Source organism: Cherax quadricarinatus, unplaced genomic scaffold (genome assembly GCF_038502225.1).
Source record: "Cherax quadricarinatus isolate ZL_2023a unplaced genomic scaffold, ASM3850222v1 Contig979, whole genome shotgun sequence".
In the NCBI taxonomy this organism is placed as follows: Eukaryota; Metazoa; Arthropoda; class Malacostraca; order Decapoda; family Parastacidae; genus Cherax; species Cherax quadricarinatus.
This window is the reverse complement of record NW_027196005.1, coordinates 71,704-92,548: the sequence shown is the minus strand read 5'-3', so window position 1 is coordinate 92,548 and position 20,845 is coordinate 71,704. Positions and strand designations below refer to the sequence as shown.

Below are 20,845 nucleotides of genomic sequence, written 5' to 3'. Positions count from 1 at the left end.
TTTACCAGACAACGAAGTATGTAATAAGGTTGTCCAGTGTTGTCGGGGCCAGCTCATAGCACGTGCTTGATTCTCAAAGACTTCGAAATAAGTATCTAAATCTCCGTCATTAAATCTTGGAACCACAGATGCAGCTTTTTGTATATTGAAAGAATCATTTGAGGATTCAGTACATCTTTCACTTATATTTCCTTGTTGTCGTTGTCTTATATAGCGGAGTGTTTCCCTTTGAAAGTCTTCTTCATTTAATTTACGCTGAGCCTCAATTTGAGCAGTCTGTAAAATAAATAGTCTCTCTAATTTCTTAAACTGACTTTGAGAAATATGCCCCGATGGTATCGAAAATGAGGGAATTGAACTGGCGGTATGTGGATATTCCTTTGGACGTGCACCTTGGTGAGGGCCAGGCTGACCATTAATAGGAATTCCTTCAGTAACGGGCGAATGCCGAACAGCGGCTGCGCCCTGCAGTACTTCATCTCTCGACTGGTAGCTTACTTGAGAAACTAAACTTTCAGAGTCAGAATCTCCTGCTACATGATGGTTAGAGGCCCCTGGAAACAATTTGTTTCTAATTATTGCCCTTACGGTATTGGCTGTGTAATATCTATCGTATGGCACTCCCAATTTACGGGCTATCTGCCAGCACGTTTGAAGTTTCAAGGAGTCCAGCTTCGACAATGTTAAATCTTCAAATAACTCTTTAATGTGATCTTCCATGATCAATATTTTGAAATTAACTAAAGATAAATTCCCAGTATATAACTTTAATATTGTTCTTTTGATCAGTGTCTTAGAACAACAGAGATCCCGGACGGGTACCCCATTTGTTGCGAATAAGAAATTTTTTAAAGAACTTCAGAATGTGGCCTGTTACCATTTATTTCTTATGCAACAAGATTTTTGGATCCGAGTTCTTTAAAGGTCTTTTAGAGTCTAGGGGAAATATTTTCAACTGGGAAACTCCATAGAATAATATTCAAATTTATTAAAGTATTTAAATACAATACTTTATCTTCTCTTTGTAGTTAATTTAACTTAATACTTGTACAATAAAATTACCATATACATTTAGTTCCAAATCATGGAAATGTCTCATTAATAAGGAAGTTTAATTATTCTTCCTGTAATTAAGTCCTCATTAATATTTACGTCTCTTTCTTAACAAGACTTTAAACTCAAAATACAAAACGTACGAGATTTAACAAGACCTTTGAATCTGGCCGTAAAGTATCTATGGATTACTGAACTGACCAAGAATATAAATATCAAAAGAGTCTTTCAAAGTAATGAGGAACAAAGTGAGTCAGCTCTAGAGTCCAATTCTCAAAACCATTCAACTGTACACCGTAAGATCCAATATACGATCAGTTGTCAGGGCTAGAGCAGGGAGCGGACTGACTACTTGCCAGTCTGTTGACGTGTCGTCAGGTTGGATCAGCTGAGCCACGTCAGCCAGCCGGACATAAAGAATTGAACAATTCACCAGATGGTTCCGAGACTTAAACTCTATATACACAAGAAATCCTACCTAACCATAATAGTAAAATAATAGTGATAATAGTAAAAATTAGTAATAACAATAATAGTGATAATAACGATAATAGCGATAATAACGATAATAGCGATAATACCATGGTATTTTTCATATATTAACAGATAATAATATAATGCTGAAAATCTCTATTTTAGCTATAAACGGGGACTTTCGCGCTATAATATTAAGTGATGAACACATGCTCTTACAATATTTAAATAACACAGGATGACCAATTTCAAAGATATAACAATAACAAGATTAGATATCTTGGACTGATACTTTCTAATAACTCTCTGCAGCCTCTCCCCAGTAAGATCAAAGCTTTATTAGAATTTAAATTCCCCAAAACCAAGAAGCTCATCATAGCTTTCTTGGTTCTGTAAATTTTTATGCACGGTTTATCCCGAACCTTACTGATCTTACAGGCATCTCATCCGACTTCCTTAAAAAGTCTGTGAAGGAACCCCTTGAACTTTCCGACGTAGCTCAAGAAAAGTTTAATGAGATTAAAAGTATCTTTTCGAAAGACCCTATACTTAAGATTCCAGATATTAATAAAACATTTTTAAGAACTGATGCCTCCAATACTGGCTTAGGTGCGGTGTTACTACAATACCATGATGGTACTCCCTTCCCTGTATGCTTCCTAAGCCGGAAACTCCTTCCCGCAGAAACGAGATACTCCACCATAGAAAAGGAATGTTTGGCCCTTGTGTGATGTATCTCCAAACTTAAATTTTATTTGCTGGGAAAAGAAATCATTTTAGAAACGGACCACAAACCTTTGATATACCTAGAAACTTTTAAGGGAACCAACAGTCCCCTCTTGAGGTGGACATTGACACTCCAGGCTTTTAAGTTCCATATTGTGTATATCAATGGCTCATATAATTATTTATCTGACTGGTTAAGTCGTGACAGTCAGTAGAAGATTTCTTTCCTTACGCGACTTCCATATGTTAGAACTTTTTCCTCGCCTATTCTTCTTATACTCCTTGACTATAAGTCTTGGTATGGGGGAGTGTGAGGGAAAAGTTCAATAGATAGGAGTAGCGAGGGAGTATATAGTAACAATAGTTTCATTGCCGGCTACTTGTTAAGGTAGGGTAAGTCAAACTCCCGTTATTCCCACCTTTTTTCCCCCTCTTCGAAAGTGATAGTTTGCTTACCGGCTACTTGTTAAGGTAAGGCAAGTCTAGCTCCCACTATTCCCGCCTTTTTTCCCGCACCCCGAAAGTGATAGTTTGATTGCCGGCTGCTTGTTAAGGTAGGGTCAGTCTAGCTCCTGCTATCCCTTCCCCTCCTTCTTCCCCCCTCCCGAAAGGTGACGTGTGGGGCTCCGGTCCAAACGGTAATCCCTAGACTCACAGCTCCCAGCACTACTGTAAGTATATGCCTGCCTTGTATTCTAGTGAATTTATTGGTTGAAAGCTTCACTTTTGACCAATAATAAACTTAGTCCTTTCAGTCTTGCTCTAAGTTGACTGTTGTAATAATCACCACATCTTTTAGGTATTATACTTATCATGGAGAGTGATTTCTTAAGCAGTGGGTAACCTGTCTATCTTTCCAGCTTGGATGACAGAGAAGGTCACCTGCCAGTCAACGAGTAGAATTGATGGAGGTGGATTAACGTCCTGAGACTTCCCCTTTTTGGATTTAATTACCTGTGCACCTGTATGAAATTGCAGGACGTAACCCCTCATCATTGCAGCGGTAAAGAACGTGCTTTCCAGTCATAGGGATAGAATACTCAAGGCTATAATGTGAAGAACTAGCCAGTGGGTTGTAACCAACACCTGCGACCCCCCCCCATCATCAGCAACGGCTACGATTTCAACAAGCAGTGTCACCAACACCAGACACCCAAGTTTTATATTAGCGTTGAATTCAGTTATCATTTATATTTTTCATTTTTCATTTTTTTTAATGTAGGATTAATATTTCATATTTAAGTGTTTTATATTTTACATTTTCTATATAATAAAGTGTTTATGTTTGTCTGTTATTATTTCTTTTTCTCTTCATTAAGTTTCCTGAGGAGGAGCCAGCCTTGGTAATACTGTCTGAAGTTGTTACAGGGCTGAGTAAGCCTTCACACCCACACTATGGATATGTTGTCACCACCACCCACACCATGGATATATTGTTACCACCACCCACACCATGGATATGTTGTGACCACCACCCACACCATGGGTTTATTGTGACCACCTTCCACACTATGGGTATGTTGTGACTAGCTCCCACACCATGGGTATGTTGAGACGACACATGCCATGGATATGTTGTTACCATTACCCACACCATGGACATGTGGCCACCACCCACACCACGGGTTTATTGTCACCACCACCCACACCATGGGTATGTTGTGACCACCACCCACACCATGGGAATCTTGTGAACACCACCCATACTATGGATATGTTGTTACCACCACCCATACTTTGGGCATGTTCTGACCACCACTCACACCATGGGAATGTTGTGACCACCACCCACACCATAGATATGTTGTAACCACCACCCACACCATAGGTATGTTTTTACCACCCACACCATGGGTTTGTTTTGACCACCAACCACACCATGGGTATGTGTTGACCAACCACATCATCAGTATGTTGTGACCACCAACCACACCATGGAAATGTTACCACAACCCACACCATGGGTAAGTTGTGACCACCACCCTCAATATGGATATATTGTGACCACCCACATCATAGGTATGTTGTGACCAACCACACCATGGGTATGGTGTGACCACCACCCACACCATGAGTATGTTTTGACCACCACCCACACCGTGGGTACGTTGTTACCACAACCCACACTATGGATATGTTGTGACCACCACCCACATCATGGGTATGTTGTGACCAAAACCCACACTATGGATATGTTCTGACCACAACCCACACTATGGATACGTTCTGACCACCAACCACTCCATGGGTTTGTTGTGACCACCAACCTCACCATGGATATGATGTTACCACCTCCCACACCATGGATACGTTCTGACCACCACCCACACTATGGGTTTACTGTGACCACCAACCACACAATGGAAATGTTATCACAACCCACACCATGGGTATGTTGTGACCACCCACACCATTGATATATTGTGACCGCCCACAGCATGGGTATGCTTTGACCACGACACACACAATGGGTATGTTGTGACCGCCCACACCATGGATATGTTGTGACCACCACCCACACCATGGAAATGTTACCACAACCCACACAATGTTTATGTTGTGAGCACTACCCACACCATGCGTATGTTGCAACCACCAAGGACACCATGGGTTTGTTGTGACCGCCACCCACACCATGGATATGTTGTTACCACCATCCACACCATGGATATCTTGTGACCACCACCCACACCATGGATATGTTGTTATCACCACCCACACCATGGGTATGTTGTGACCACCACCCACACCATGAGTATGTTGTGACCACAACCCATACCATGGATATGTTGTTATCACCACCCATACTATGGGCATGTTCTGACCACCACCCACACCATGGGTATGATGTGACCACCACCCACACAATGGGTATGTTGTGACCACCACCCACACCATGGATATGTTGTGACCACAGCCCACACCATGGAAATGTTACCACAACCCACACCATGGGTATTGTGTGAGCACTACCCACACCATGAGTATGTTGTTACCATCAACCACACCATGGGGATGTGTTGACCATCCACACCATGGGTATGTTGTGACCACCAACCACACCATGGAAATGTTACCACAACGCACACCATGGGTAAGTTTTGACCACCACCTACACCATGGATATATTGTGACAACCCACATCATGGGTATGTTGTGACCACCACCCACATCATGGGTATGTTGTGACAACCCACACCATGGGTATGTTGTGACCACCCACACTATGGATATGTTTTGACCTCCACCCACACAATGGGTATGTTGTGACCACCACCCACACCATGGGTATGTTGTGACCACAACCCACATCATGAGTATATGGTGCATAATGAAGATATTAAACTAAACTGTTGGTGTCTCTTCCACCGTTATCATTTACTCTGAGACTCTTCTGGAGATATTCTTCAATGTACACATGAATATTTCCACCTGTTCCAAAATCATCCTTACCTGCCAAAGAAAAAAATCAGCTTATTAAACTGGAATCGTGCGAATTCAGAGTCCCATACTTAAACATTCCAATTTTGGTATTTTCCAATGCCCTCTGGGAAAATTACCTCTAGCTAATGATTATTTTCCTTCATTCTCTCATTTGCTGTTCAAGAGCTTCCTTGGAATAAGTTATTCTATCATCAATAGTGTCGCAATTGAAGCATTGCAATAAATGCAGATCTCTTGAATTTTCACTTAATATTTGAGGGATATTTCCATCCTATGGTCCATCAATACCAACTTGAGTGTGTGATACTTAACCTGATTCAAGCACATATTTGGGTGTTTGTTATTTAATCTATTGAAAGCCTTTATTTGAGTATGTGGTATTTAACATCGTTGAAGCCTTTCCTTGTGTGAGCCGTTATTTAAGTTGTTTCAATATGGCAGTACCTGGCTCCTTCAACACCACCATCAACGAGCTATTCGCCTTGAACAGCATGCCATTGTTTGAATTTCCAGCCTCTCCACCATCTGCTGTTATACTTAAATTTACGAAAGACTTAACCTCCTCCTCTGCTTCTCCAATAACTCCTCCGTCTCTACCAACTAGTAACGTCACTCCAACGACAACCAATGAGAAGCCTCCACCTCCATCACTTCTCACTGAAACCAACCAATCAGAGACCTTGCCATCAGCAACAGCTTCCTATTCGTCCACTGCAGCCAACATTGAATCTACACCACCTTGATCACCACATCCCAAGAGTTACACATATGCCAACAACACCATCTTATGAGTCTCGACATGATACAATTCAAACTGATGAAGTTGATTCTTTTTATCCATGGAATGGAATCACTTTCTACACCACAGCTCACTATGCGCAAAATATGCTGTTATCTAAACTACACAGTCACCTTACCAAAAAGAGAGTCAAGTTTACCATCGATCCCTCTTTCAAAGGAGCTGGTATCATTACACTTTCATCTGTACTAAAGCATATTCAAGATAACTCTTAGATTTCCGGCAATCAACACCTGTTAACATGTCTCATGATCATCCCGATCCATCGATTCAAACGCATCGCGAAAGGAGCTGAAATCAACAAGAATGAAGTTATGGCAAAACAACGACATAATTCCATGAACTGACCAATCAAAGATGAGCTCCTCCCTTGTCGCCTTCAGACACCTATCACCAGCAAGTCTCAATTTCTTCCATCAAGCGAGATGCAGTCAGCACCTGCAGAGTTCCAGTGCCTTCTACATCGTCTTCGTCAGTGTTTCTCCCGGCTTAGCAGTTGGGTCTAGTACTGACTCTTCTCTCTTCGACTCAAGACATTCATCACACCGTCTATTCTTCGACGTATAATCACTTTCCCATCGCCCCTTGCGGTTCTTACCTGTGAGTCCTCATTCATTTATTCATTCAAGTTGTTTCAAGTCTTTATTTGGGAGTGTGGTGTTTAATCTGTGTTAAATTTATATGGGTAAATAAAGCTTGTTTTGGAGTCACATTAGCAGAATTATTATCTTAAGTGTTGTATGTGTCACCTGAGGATTCGTCAGTATCACTTTTCTCAAGTAAAGTGGTGAAGTAAAGGAACTTTTTTAGCTGGGTAGGTTGGTTGTTTGGGAAGTTCTGTTGCAAAATTAAAATTCTACTTATTATAAATTAGTATATCTTCAGTAAACCATTTTCAATTGATGATCGGCGTCCTGAGTCCTTAATATTTTTGTAAATTATGGAGATGCGGGGTATCGATCCCCGTACCTCTCGCATGCTAAGCGAGCGCTCTACCATCTGAGCTACATCCCCGTGACTGGAAGTGCCGGGGATCGAACCCGGGACCTTTCGCATGCACAGGAAACTCTTTAACTCTGAACTACCCTCCCTTAGCAATAACAGTGTGCGATTATCTGCTTGAAGTTATTTTTTTGACCTTTCACATTTTGTGCTTTAATTATGGGTTTCGCATCAACTTCTTGTGTGCTGACTGTTGTGTTAATTTATAATGTGATGCACGATCTCTACCTCTGTGAGGTTGTAGAACTGTAGTCTTACGCTTCCAGGACACCAATGGAAATAAGACACTGACTTTTTTTGGGTTATCCTACGTAATTTACACTATGTATGATAACTGTACTTATGTGTACCTGAGCCTAAATAAACTGATTTTGCATTAAATTGTCACGTGTCCTGGATCTGGTTTCATCTTGCTGGCCAGTCTATGTTTACTAAGCTATTTAGGTGGTACATATAAGAATAACTATCATTCATAGCAACATATGTGTAAATTAGCTAGGATAACCCAAAGAAAGTCAAACTTATTTCCATTGATGTCCCTTTATTTAGTCTTCTGAATCTCATGCGAGTGTCAAAATATCAAATATTTCCTGCGGCTTAGTGTGGCACTTCACTGGTAACCAGATATTAATATGTTCATTACTATAGTAAGTTTTCTCGCTGTTAAACTTTGCGTTCCATTATGCGCCTCTGTTTGCTTTAAATTTCGTCCCACACCACGGGTATGGTGTGACTACCACGCACACCAGGGGTATGGCGTGACTATCACCCGAACCATGGGTTTGGTGGGACCACCACCCATGCCAAGGGTATGTTGTGATCTCCCACTCACCATGGGTATGGTGTGACTATCGCCCACACGATGGGTATGGTGTGACTACCACCCACACCATGGGTATGATGTGACTACCACTTACACCATGCATATGATGTGACTACCACCCAGTCAATGGGTATGGTGCGACTACCACCATTACCATGGGTATGGTGTGATTACCACACACACTATGTGTATGGTGTGACTTCCACTCACACCATGGGTATGGTGTGACTACCATCCTAACCATTAGTATTGTGACTACCACCCACACAACGGTTATGTTGTTACCACCACCAACACCATAGATATGTTGTGAACACCACACACACCATGGGAATATTGTAAATACCACACACACCATGGGTATATTGTGAATACCACCCACACCATGGATATGCTGTGACCACAACCCACACTATTGGTATGGTGTGACCAGCTCCCACTCCATAGGTATGTTGTGATCACCCACACCATGGGTATGTTGTGACGAGCACCCACACCATAGGTGTGTTGTGACCAGCACCCACACCATGGGTATATGGTGCATAATGAAGGTATTGAACTAAACTCTTGGTGTCTCTGCCACCGTTATCATTTACTCTGAGACTCTTTGGACGTACTCTTCAATGTATAGATCAGTATTTCCACCTACTCCACAAAGAAAAAAATCAGCTTAATAAACTGGAATCCTGCGAGTATCGGAGTCCCATACTTGAACATGCAGGTTATCGTGCCTTCTAATAACCTGTGTAAAAATGACCGCTAATTCATGATTATTTCCCTTCATTCCTTCATAAGCCGTTCAACAGCTTCCTTGGAATAAGTTATCTAATCAGCAATAGTGTCCCAATTCAATCATAGCAATAAATGCTATGCTTGAATTTTTACTTAGTCTTTGAGAAACAATATTTTCTTCCAGTGGTTCATCAATACCAACTTGAGTTTGAGATACTTAACCTGTTTCAAGCATTTATTTGGGTAAATAAAGACTTGTTCTGCAGTCACAGAAGTAGAGTTATTAAGTGTTGTGTGTGTCAATTAAGGATTCGCCAGGATCACTTTCCTCAAGTAAAACGGCTAATTAAAGGTAATTTTTAGCTAGATAACCTACCTGGAGGAGTCTACCTGGTGGTGTTCCGGGGGTCAACGCCCCCGCGGCCCAGTCCTTGATCTTTCCTAGGTTGATTGTTTGGTTCAAAACTAAAACTTTACATAATATAAAATTAACATAAGTTCAGTATGCCATTTTCAATTGATGCTCGGCCTACTGAGTGTTTAATGTTTTTTATAAAATCTGGAGATGCGGGGTATCGATCCCCGTACCTCTCGCATGCTAAGCGAGCGCTCTACCATCTGAGCTACATCCCCATGATTGGAGGTGCCGGGGATCGAACCCGGGACCTTTCACATGCAAAGCGAACGCTCTACCACTGAGCTACACTCCCTTAGCAATAACAGAGTGCGATTATCTACTTCAAGTTATTTTGTTGAGCTTTCAAGTTTTGTGCCTTAATTCTGGGATTCGCATCAACTTCTTGTGTGCTGACTGCTGTTGACTTATAATGTGATCCACGATCTCTTCCTCTTTGAGGTTGTTGAACTGTAGTCTTACGCTTTAGTAACACCAATTGACTTTTTTGGATTATCCGAAGTCATTTCCACTAGTATGATAATTTTACTCATGAGTATTTGTGCCTAAATTAAAATACTAACTTTGCATTCAGTTTTCACGTGTCCTAGTTCTGCTTCTGCTCGTGGTGGTCAGTCTATGTTTACTAAGTTTTTTAGGTACAGGTTCATAGGAGTATAATTATCACATGTAGTAACATGTGTAAATTAGCTAGGATAATTAAAAAAAAAAGTCAAAGTGACTTATTCCAGTACCTGGAGTCTACATGGAGGGTATTCACTATTCCGGGGACCAGCGCTCCCGCGGACCGGTTCATGATTAGGCTTCCGATGGATCAGGGCCTGATCAACGAGGTTGTTACTACTGGCCGCACTTACTCCAACTTACGAACCACAGCCCGGCAGATCCTGCATTGACTTTAGGCATCTGTCCATCTCCCTCTTGAAGACAACCAGGGATCTATTCGTAAGTCCACTTATTGCTGGTAGAAGGCTGTTGAAGAGTCTTGGGCCCCGGACACTTATTATGTTTTCTCTTAGTGCAGTAATTGCGCCCCTACCATTTACTATGGATATGTTGCATCGCCTGCCAAGCCGTTTGATTTCGTATGGAGTGATTTCTGTGTGCAGATAATGGATTCATTCCCTCTAGAACCTTGCAGGTGAAGATTATAATGTATCTCACTCGCCTGAGCTCCAGTGACATGTGTCAACATATTTAAAATTTATTCTGGCGTAGTGTGGCACTTCATTGGTAACCAGATATAAATATGTACATTACTACTGTTTCATTTTTTAGCTACCAAAATTTGCGGACCATTATGTGACTCTGTAATCTTTAAATTTTCACCCACACCAAGGGTATGTTGTGAGTACTACCAAAAACCTTGACATTGGGTGACTACCACACACATCATGGGTATGTGGTGACCACCACCCACACCATGGGTATGTTGTGACTACTACCCAAACCCGTTGCCATTGGGTGACTAACACCCACATCATGGGTATGTGGTGACCACCACCCACACCATGGGTATGTTGTGAGCACTACCTGCACCATGGGTATGTTGCGACCACCAACGACATCATGGGTTTGCTTTGACCTCCACCCACACCATGGATTTGTTGTGACCACCACCCACACCAAGGATATGTTCTGACCCCCAACCACACAATTGATTTGTTGTGACCACCACCCTCACAATGGATATGTTGTGACCACTCACACTATGGATATATTGTTACCACCCACATCATGGGTATGTTGTGGCCACCACTCACACCATGGGTATGTTGTGACCACCCACACTATGGATATGTTGTCACCACCACCCACACCATTGATATATTGTTACCACCACCCACACCATGGATATGTTGTGACCACCACCCACACCATGGGTTTATTGTGACCACCTTCCACACCATGTTATGACCAGCTCCCACACCATGGGTATGTTGAGACGACACTTACCATGAATATGTTGTTACCATTACCCACACCATGGCTATGTTGTGATCACCACCCACACCATGGGTTTATTTTCACCATCACCCACACCGTGGGTATGTTGTGACCACCACCCACACCATGGGTATGTTGTGACCACCACCCACACCATGGATATGTTGTTACCATCTCCAATACCGTGGATATGTTGTGACCAAAACAAATACTATGGATATGTTGTTACCACCACCCATTCTTTGGGCATGTTCTGACCACCGCCCACAAGATGGGTATGTTGTGACCACCACCCACACCATAGATATGTTGTTACCACCACCCACACCATGGGTATGCGTTGACCACCCACACGATGGGTATGTGTTTACAACCCACACCATGGGTATGTTGTGACCACCAACCACACCATGGGTATGTGTTGACAAATCACATCATGGGTATGTTGTGGCCACAAACCACACCATGGAAATGTTACCACAACCCACACCATGGGTATGTTGTGACCACCACCCACAATATGGATATATTGTGACCACCCACATCATAGGCAAGTTGTGACCACCAGCCACACCATGGGTATGGTGTGACCACCACCCACACCATGAGTATGTTTTGACCATCACCCACACCGTGGGTACGTTGTGACCACCAACCACACCATGGATATGATGTTACCACCACCTACATCATGGGTATGTTGTGACCACCACCCACACTATGGATATGTTCTGACCACCAACCACTCCATGGGTTTGTTGTGACCACCAACCACACCATGGATATGATGTTACCACCTCCCAGACCATGGATATGTTCTGACCACCACCCACACCATGGGTTTAATGTGACCACCAACCACAGAATGGAAATGTTATCACAACCCACGCCATGGGTATGTTGTGACTACCACCCACACCACTGATATATTGTGACCATCCACAGCATGGGTATGCTGTGACCACGACACACACAATAGGTATGTTGTTACCACCACCCTTACTATGGGCATGTTGTGACCGCCCACACCATGGATATGTTGTGACCACCACCCACACCATGGAAATGTTACCACAACCCACACCATGTTTATGTTGTGAGCACTACCCACACCATGGGTATGTTGCGACCACCAAGGACACTTTGGGTTTGTTGTGACCACCACTCACACCATGGATATGTTGTTACCACCACCAACACCAAGGATATGTTGTGACCACCACCCACACCGTGGCTATGTTGTTATCACCACCCACACCATGTATATTTAGTAACCACCACCCACACCATGGGAATGTTGTGACCACCACCCACACCATGAGTATGTTGTGACCACAACCCATACCATGGATATGTTGTTACCACCACCCATACTATGGGCATGTTCTGACCACCACCCACACCATGGGTATGTTGTGACCACGACCCACACCATGGTTATGTTGTGATCACCACCCACACCATGGATATGTTGTGACCACAACCCACACCATGGAAATGTTACCACAACCCACACCATGGGTATGGTGTGAGCACTACCCACACCATGGGTATGTTGTTACCACCAACCACACCATGGGGATGTGTTGACCATCCACACCATGGGTATGTTGTGACCACCAACCACACCATGGAAATGTTACCACAACCTACACCATGGGTATGTTCTGATCACCACCTACACCATGGATATATTGTGACAACCCACATCATGGGTATGTTGTGACCACCACCCACATCATGGGTATGTTGTGACCACCACCCACATCATGGGTATGTTGTGACAACCCACACTATGGGTATGTTGTGACCACCCACACTATGGATATGTTGTGACCACCACCCGCACCATGGGTATGTTGTGACCACCACCCACATCATGAGTATATGGTGCATAATGAAGATATTAAACTAAACTGTTGGTGTCTTTGCCACCGTTATCATTTACTCTGAGACTCTTCTGGAGATATTCTTCAATGTACACATGAATATTTCCACCTGTTCCACAATCATCCTCACCTGCCAAATAAAATAAATCAGCTTATTAAACTAGAATCGTGCGACCTTCAGAGTCCCAAACTTAAACATTCCAATTTTGGTATTTTCCAATGCCCTCTGGGAAAATGACCTCTAGCTAATGATTTTTTTCCTTCATTCTTTCATTTGCTGTTCAACAGCTTCCTTGGAATAAGTTATTCTATCATCAATAGTGTCGCAATTGAAGCATTGCAATAAATGCAGATCTCTTGAATTTTCACTTAATCTTTTAGAAATATTTCCTTCCTATGGTCCATAAATACCAACTTGAGTGTGTGATACTTAACCTGATTCAAGCACATATTTGGGTGTTTGTTATTTAACCTATTGAAAGCCTTTATTTGAGTATGTGGTATTTAACATCGTTGAAGCCTTTCCTTGGGTGAGCCGTTATTTAAGTTGTTTCAATATGGCAGTACCTGGCTCCTTCAACACCACCATCAACGAGCTATTCGCCTTGAACAGAATGCCACTGTTTGAATTTCCAGCCTCTCCACCATGTGCCGATATTCTTAAATTTACGAAAGACTTAACCTCCTCCTCTGCTTCTCCAATAACTCCTTTGTCTCTACCAACTAGTGACGTCACTCCAATGACAACCAATGAGAAGCCTCCACCTCCATCACTTCCCACTGAAACCAACCAATCAGAGACCTTGCCACCAGCAACAGCTTCCTATTCGTCCACTACAGCGAACATTGAATCTACAACACCTTTATCACCGCATCCCAAGAGTTACACATATGCCAACAACACCATCTTATGTGTCTCGACTTGATACAATTCAAGCTGATGAAGTTGATTCTTTTTATCCATGGAATGGAATCACTTTCTACACCACAGCTCACTATGCTCAAAATATGCTGTTATCTAAACTACACAGTCACCTTACCAAAAAGACAGTCAAGTTTACCATCGATCCCTCTTTCAAAGGAGCTGATATCATTACACTTTCATCTGTACTAAAGCATATTCAAGATAACTCTAAGATTTCCGGCAATCAACACCTGTTAACACGTCTCATGATCATCCCGATCCATCGATTCAAACGCATTGCGAAAGGAGCTGAAATCAACAAGAATGAAGTTATGGCAAAACAACGACATAATTCCATGAACTGACCAATCAAAGATGAGCTCCTCCCTTGTCGCCTTCAGACACCTATCACCAGCAAGTCTCAATTTCTTCCATCAAGCGAGATGCAGTCAGCACCTGCAGAGTTCCAGTGCCTTCTACATCGTCTTCGTCAGTGTTTCTCCCGGCTTAGCAGTTGGGTCTAGTACTGACTCTTCTCTCTTCGACTCAAGACTTTCCTCACACCGTCTATTCTTCGACGTATACCCACTTTCCCCTCGCCCCTTGCGGTTCTTACCTGTGAGTCCTCATTCATTCATTCATTCAAGTTGTTTCAAGTCTTTATTTGGGAGTGTGGTGTTTAATCTGTTTTAAATTTTTATGGGTAAATAAAGCTTGTTTTGGAGTCACATTAGCAGAATTATTATCTTAAGTGTTGTATGTGTCACCTGAGGATTCGTCAGTATCACTTTTCTCAAGTAAAGTGGTGAACTAAAGGAACTTTTTTAGCTGGGTAGGTTGGTTGTTTGGGTAGTTCTGGTGCAAAATTAAAATTCTACTTATTATAAATTAGCATATCTTCAGTAAACCATTTTCAATTGATGGTCGGCCTCATGAGTCCTTAATATTTTTGTAAATTATGGAGATGCGGGGTATCGATCCCCGTACCTCTCGCATGCTAAGCGAGCGCTCTACCATCTGAGCTACATCCCCGTGACTGGAAATGCCGGGATTGAACCCTGGACCTTTCGCATGCACAGGAAACTCTTTAACTCTGAACTACCCTCCCTTAGCAATAACAGTGTGCGATTATCTGCTTGAAGTTATTTTTTTTAGCTTTCACATTTTGTGCTTTAATTATGGGATTCGCATCAACTTCTTGTGTGCTGACTGTTGTGTTGATTTATAATGTGATGCACGATCTCTACCTCTGTGAGGTTGTAGAACTGTAGTCTTACGCTTCCAGGACACCAATGGAAATAAGACACTGACTTTTTTGGGGTTATCCTACATAATTTACACTATGTATGATAGCTGTACTTATGTGTACCTGAGCCTAAATAAACTGATTTTGCATTCAATTGTCACGTGTCGTGGATCTAGTTTCATCTTGCTGGTCAGTCTATGTTTACTAAGCTATTTAGGTGGTACATTTAAGAATAACTATCATTCATAGCAACATATGTGTAAATTAGCTAGGATAACCCCAAGAAAGTCAGACTTATTTCCACTGATGTCCCTTTGTTTAGTTTTCTGTGTCTCCTGCGAGTGTCAAATTATCAAATATTTCCTGCGGCGTAGTGTGGCACTTCACAGGTAACCAGATATTAATATGTTCATTACTATAGTAAGTTTTCTCGCTGTCAAACTTTGCGTTCCATTATGCGCCTCTTTTTGCTTTAAATTTCGTCCCATATGATGGGTATGGTGTGACTACCACGCACACCAGGGGTATGGCGTGACTATCACCCGAACCATGGGTTTGGTGTGACCACCACCCATGCCAAGGGTATGTTGTGATCTCCACCTCACCATGGGTATGGTGTGACTATCACCCTCACGATGGGTATGATGTGACTACCACTTACACCATGTGTATGATGTGACTACCACCCACACAATGGGTATGGTGCGACTACCACCATTACCATGGGTATGGTCTGACTCCCAGCCACACTATGTGAATGGTGTGGCTTCCACTCACACCATGGGTATGGTGTGATTACCGTCCTAACCATTAGAATGGTGACTACCACCCACACAACGGTTATGTTGCTACCACGAACAACACCATAGATATGTTGTGAACACCACACACACCATGGGTATATTGTGAATACCACACACACACCATGGGTATATTGTGAATACCACCCACACCATGGGTATGTTGTGACCACCACCCACACCATGAGTATGTTGTGACCACAACCCATACCATGGATATGTTGTTATCACCACCCATACTATGGGCATGTTCTGACCACCACCCACACCATGGGTATGTTGTGACCACCACCCACACCATGGATATGTTGTGACCACAGCCCACACCATGGAAATGTTACCACAACCCACACCATGGGTATTGTGTGAGCACTACCCACACCATGAGTATGTTGTTACCATCAACCACACCATGGGGATGTGTTGACCATCCACACCATGGGTATGTTGTGACCACCAAACACACCATGGAAATGTTACCACAACCCACACCATGGGTAAGTTTTGACCACCACCTACACCATGGATATATTGTGACAACCCACATCATGGGTATGTTGTGACCACCACCCACATCATGGGTATGTTGTGACCACCCTCACAATGGGTATGTTGTGACCACCCACACTATGGATATGTTGTGACCACCACCCACACCATGGGTATGTTGTGACCACAACCCACATCATGGGTATAATGTGCATAATGAAGATATTAAACTAAACTGTTGGTGTCTCTTCCACCGTTATCATTTACTCTGAGACTCTTCTGGAGATATTCTTCAATGTACACATGAATATTTCCACCTGTTCCACAATCATCCTCACCTGCCAAAGAAAAAAATCAGCTTATTAAACTGGAATCGTGCGACCTTCAGAGTCCAATACTTAAACATTCCAATTTTGGTATTTTCCAATGCCCTCTGGGAAAATGACCTCTAGCTAATGATTATTTTCCTTCATTCTTTCATTTGCTGTTCAACAGCTTCCTTGGAATAAGTTATCCTATCATCAATAGTGTCGCAATTGAAGCATTGCAATAAATGCAGATCTCTTGAATTTTCACTTAATCTTTGAGAAATATTTCCTTCTTGTGGTCCATCAATACCAACTTGAGTGTGTGATACTTAACCTGATTCAAGCACATATTTGGGTGTTTGTTATTTAACCTATTGAAAGCCTTTATTTGAGTATGTGGTATTTAACATTGTTTAAGCCTTTCCTTGGGTGAGCCGTTATTTAAGTTGTTTCAATATGGCAGTACCTGGCTCCTTCAACACCACCATCAACGAGCTATTCGCCTTGAACAGCATGCCATTATTTGAATTTGCAGCCTCTCCACCATCTGCCAATATTCTTAAATTTACGAAAGACTTAACCTCCTCCTCTGCTTCTCCAATAACTCCTCCGTCTCTACCAACTAGTGACGTCACTCCAACGACAACCAATGAGAAGCCTCCACCTCCATCACTTCCCACTGAAACCAACCATTCAGAGACTGCCACCAGCAACAGCTTCCTATCCGTCCACTGCAGCCAACATTGAATCTACACCACCTTGATCACCGCATCCCAAGAGTTACACATATGCCAACAACACCATCTTATGAGTCTCGACATGATACAATTCAAACTGATGAAGTTGATTCTTTTTATCAATGGAATGGAATCACTTTCTACACCACAGCTCACTATGCTCAAAATATGCTGTTATCTAAACTACACAGTCACCTTACCAAAAAGAGAGTCAAGTTTACCATCGATCCCTCTTTCAAAGGAGCTGGTATCATTACACTTTCATCTGTACTAAAGCATATTCAAGATAACTCTAAGATTTCCGGCAATCAACACCTGTTAACACGTCTCATGATCATCCCGATCCATCGATTCAAACGCATTGCGAAAGGAGCTGAAATCAACAAGAATGAAGTTATGGCAAAACAACGACATAATTCCATGAACTGACCAATCAAAGATGAGCTCCTCCCTTGTCGCCTTCAGACACCTATCACCAGCAAGTCTCAATTTCTTCCATCAAGCGAGATGCAGTCAGCACCTGCAGAGTTCCAGTGCCTTCTACATCGTCTTCGTCAGTGTTTCTCCCGGCTTAGCAGTTGGGTCTAGTACTGACTCTTCTCTCTTCGACTCAAGACATTCATCACACCGTCTATTCTTCGACGTATAATCACTTTCCCATCGCCCCTTGCGGTTCTTACCTGTGAGTCCTCATTCATTTATTCATTCAAGTTGTTTCAAGTCTTTATTTGGGAGTGTGGTGTTTAATCTGTGTTAAATTTATATGGGTAAATAAAGCTTGTTTTGGAGTCACATTAGCAGAATTATTATCTTAAGTGTTGTATGTGTCACCTGAGGATTCGTCAGTATCACTTTTCTCAAGTAAAGTGGTGAACTAAAGGAACTTTTTTAGCTGGGTAGGTTGGTTGTTTGGGAAGTTCTGTTGCAAAATTAAAATTCTACTTATTATAAATTAGCATATCTTAAGTAAACCATTTTCAATTGATGATCGGCGTCCTGAGTCCTTAATATTTTTGTAAATTATGGAGATGCGGGGTATCGATCCCCGTACCTCTCGCATGCTAAGCGAGCGCTCTACCATCTGAGCTACATCCCCGTGACTGTAAGTGCCGGGGATCGAACCCGGGACCTTTCGCATGCACAGGAAACTCTTTAACTCTGAACTACTCTCCCTTAGCAATAACAGTGTGCGATTATCTGCTTGAAGTTATTTTTTTGAGCTTTCACATTTTGTGCTTTAATTATGGGATTCGCATCAACTTCTTGTGTGCTGACTGTTGTGTTAATTTATAATGTGATGCACGATCTCTACCTCTGTGAGGTTGTAGAACTGTAGTCTTACGCTTCCAGGACACCAATGGAAATAAGACACTGACTTTTTTTTGGGTTATCCTACGTAATTTACACTATGTATGATAACTGTACTTATGTGTACCTGAGCCTAAATAAACTGATTTTGCATTCAATTGTCACGTGTCCTGGATCTGGTTTCATCTTGCTGGCCAGTCTATGTTTACTAAGCTATTTAGGGGTTACATATAAGAATAACTATCATTCATAGCAACATATGTGTAAATTAGCTAGGATAACCCAAAGAAAGTCCAACTTATTTCCACTGATGTCCTTTTATTTAGTCTTCTGAATCTCCTGCGAGTGTCAAAATATCAAATATTTCCTGCGGCGTAGTGTGGCACTTCACTGGTAACCAGATATTAATATGCTCATTACTATAGTAAGTTTTCTCGCTGTCAAACTTTGCGTTCCATTATGCGCCTCTGTTTGCTTTAAATTTCGTCCAACACCATGGGTATGGTGTGACTACCATCCCAACCGTTAGTATGGTGACTACCACCCACACAACGGTTATGTTGTTACCACCACCAACACCATAGATATGTTGTGAACACCACGCACACCATGGGAATATTGTGAATACCACACACACCATGGGTATATTGTGAATACCACCCACTCCATGGATATGCTGTGACCACAACCCACACTATTGGTATGTTGTGACCAGCTCCCACACCATAGGTATGTTGTGATCACCCACACCATGGGTATGTTGTGACCAGCACCTACACCATGGGTATATGGAGCATAATGAAGGTATTGAACTAAACTCTTGGTGTCTCTGCCACCGTTATCATTTACTCTGAGACTCTTTGGACGAACTCTTCAATGTATAGATCAGTATTTCCACCTATTCCACAAAGAAAAAATCAGCTTAATAAACTGGAATCTTGCGAGCATCGGAGTCCCGTACTTGAACATGCAGGTTATCGTACCTTCTAATAACCTGTGTAAAAATGACCGCTAATTCATGATTATTTCCCTTCATTCCGTCATAAGCCGTTCAACAGGTTCCTTGGAATAAGTTATCTAATCAGCAATAGTGTCCCAATTCAATCATAGCAATAAATGCTATGCTTGAATTTTTACTTAGTCTTTGAGAAACAATATTTTCTTCCAGTGGTTCATCAATACCAACTTGAGTTTGAGATACTTAACCTGTTTCAAGCAGAGTTATTAAGTGTTGTGTGTGTCAAGTAAGGATTCGCCAGGATCACTTTCCTCAAGTAAAACGGCTAGTTAAAGGTAATTTTTAGTTAGATAACCTACCTGGAGGAGTCTACCTGGGGGTGTTCCGGGGGTCAACGCCCCTGCGGCCCAGTCCTTGATCTTTCCTAGGTTGATTGTTTGGTTCAAAACTAAAACTTTACATAATACAAAAAATAACATAAGTTCAGTATGCCATTTTCAATTGATGCTCGGCCTACTGAGTGTTTAATGTTTTTTATAAAATCTGGAGACGCAGGGTATCGATCCCCCTACCTCTCGCATGCTAAGCGAGCGCTCTACCGTCTGAGCTACATCCCCATGATTGGAGGTGCCGGGGATCGAACCCGGGACCTTTCACATGCAAAGCGAACGCTCTACCACTGAGCTACACCCCCTTAGCAATAACAGTGTGCGATTATCTACTTGAAGTTATTTTGTTGAGCTTTCACGTTTTGTGCCTTAATTCTGGGATTCGCATCAACTTCTTGTGTG

General features: G+C 42.3%; 6 non-coding genes across 6 annotated transcripts; all 6 read right to left on the bottom strand.

The window, feature by feature from the left end:
- Nucleotides 1-7,437: 7,437 nt before the first annotated feature.
- On the bottom strand, nucleotides 7,438-7,510 carry TRNAA-AGC (transfer RNA alanine (anticodon AGC)). The gene has a single exon. It is a non-coding gene; the product is annotated as a tRNA-Ala (tRNA).
- A 2,103-nt stretch (nucleotides 7,511-9,613) lies between these two features.
- Nucleotides 9,614-9,686, bottom strand: TRNAA-AGC (transfer RNA alanine (anticodon AGC)). Its single transcript has one exon. It is a non-coding gene; the product is annotated as a tRNA-Ala (tRNA).
- Nucleotides 9,687-9,691: 5 nt separating this feature from the next.
- Nucleotides 9,692-9,763, bottom strand: TRNAA-UGC (transfer RNA alanine (anticodon UGC)). The gene has a single exon. It is a non-coding gene; the product is annotated as a tRNA-Ala (tRNA).
- A 5,404-nt stretch (nucleotides 9,764-15,167) lies between these two features.
- On the bottom strand, nucleotides 15,168-15,240 carry TRNAA-AGC (transfer RNA alanine (anticodon AGC)). Its single transcript has one exon. It is a non-coding gene; the product is annotated as a tRNA-Ala (tRNA).
- Nucleotides 15,241-18,811: 3,571 nt separating this feature from the next.
- On the bottom strand, nucleotides 18,812-18,884 carry TRNAA-AGC (transfer RNA alanine (anticodon AGC)). The gene has a single exon. It is a non-coding gene; the product is annotated as a tRNA-Ala (tRNA).
- Nucleotides 18,885-20,676: 1,792 nt separating this feature from the next.
- On the bottom strand, nucleotides 20,677-20,748 carry TRNAA-UGC (transfer RNA alanine (anticodon UGC)). Its single transcript has one exon. It is a non-coding gene; the product is annotated as a tRNA-Ala (tRNA).
- Between the last annotated feature and the right edge of the window lie 97 nt (nucleotides 20,749-20,845).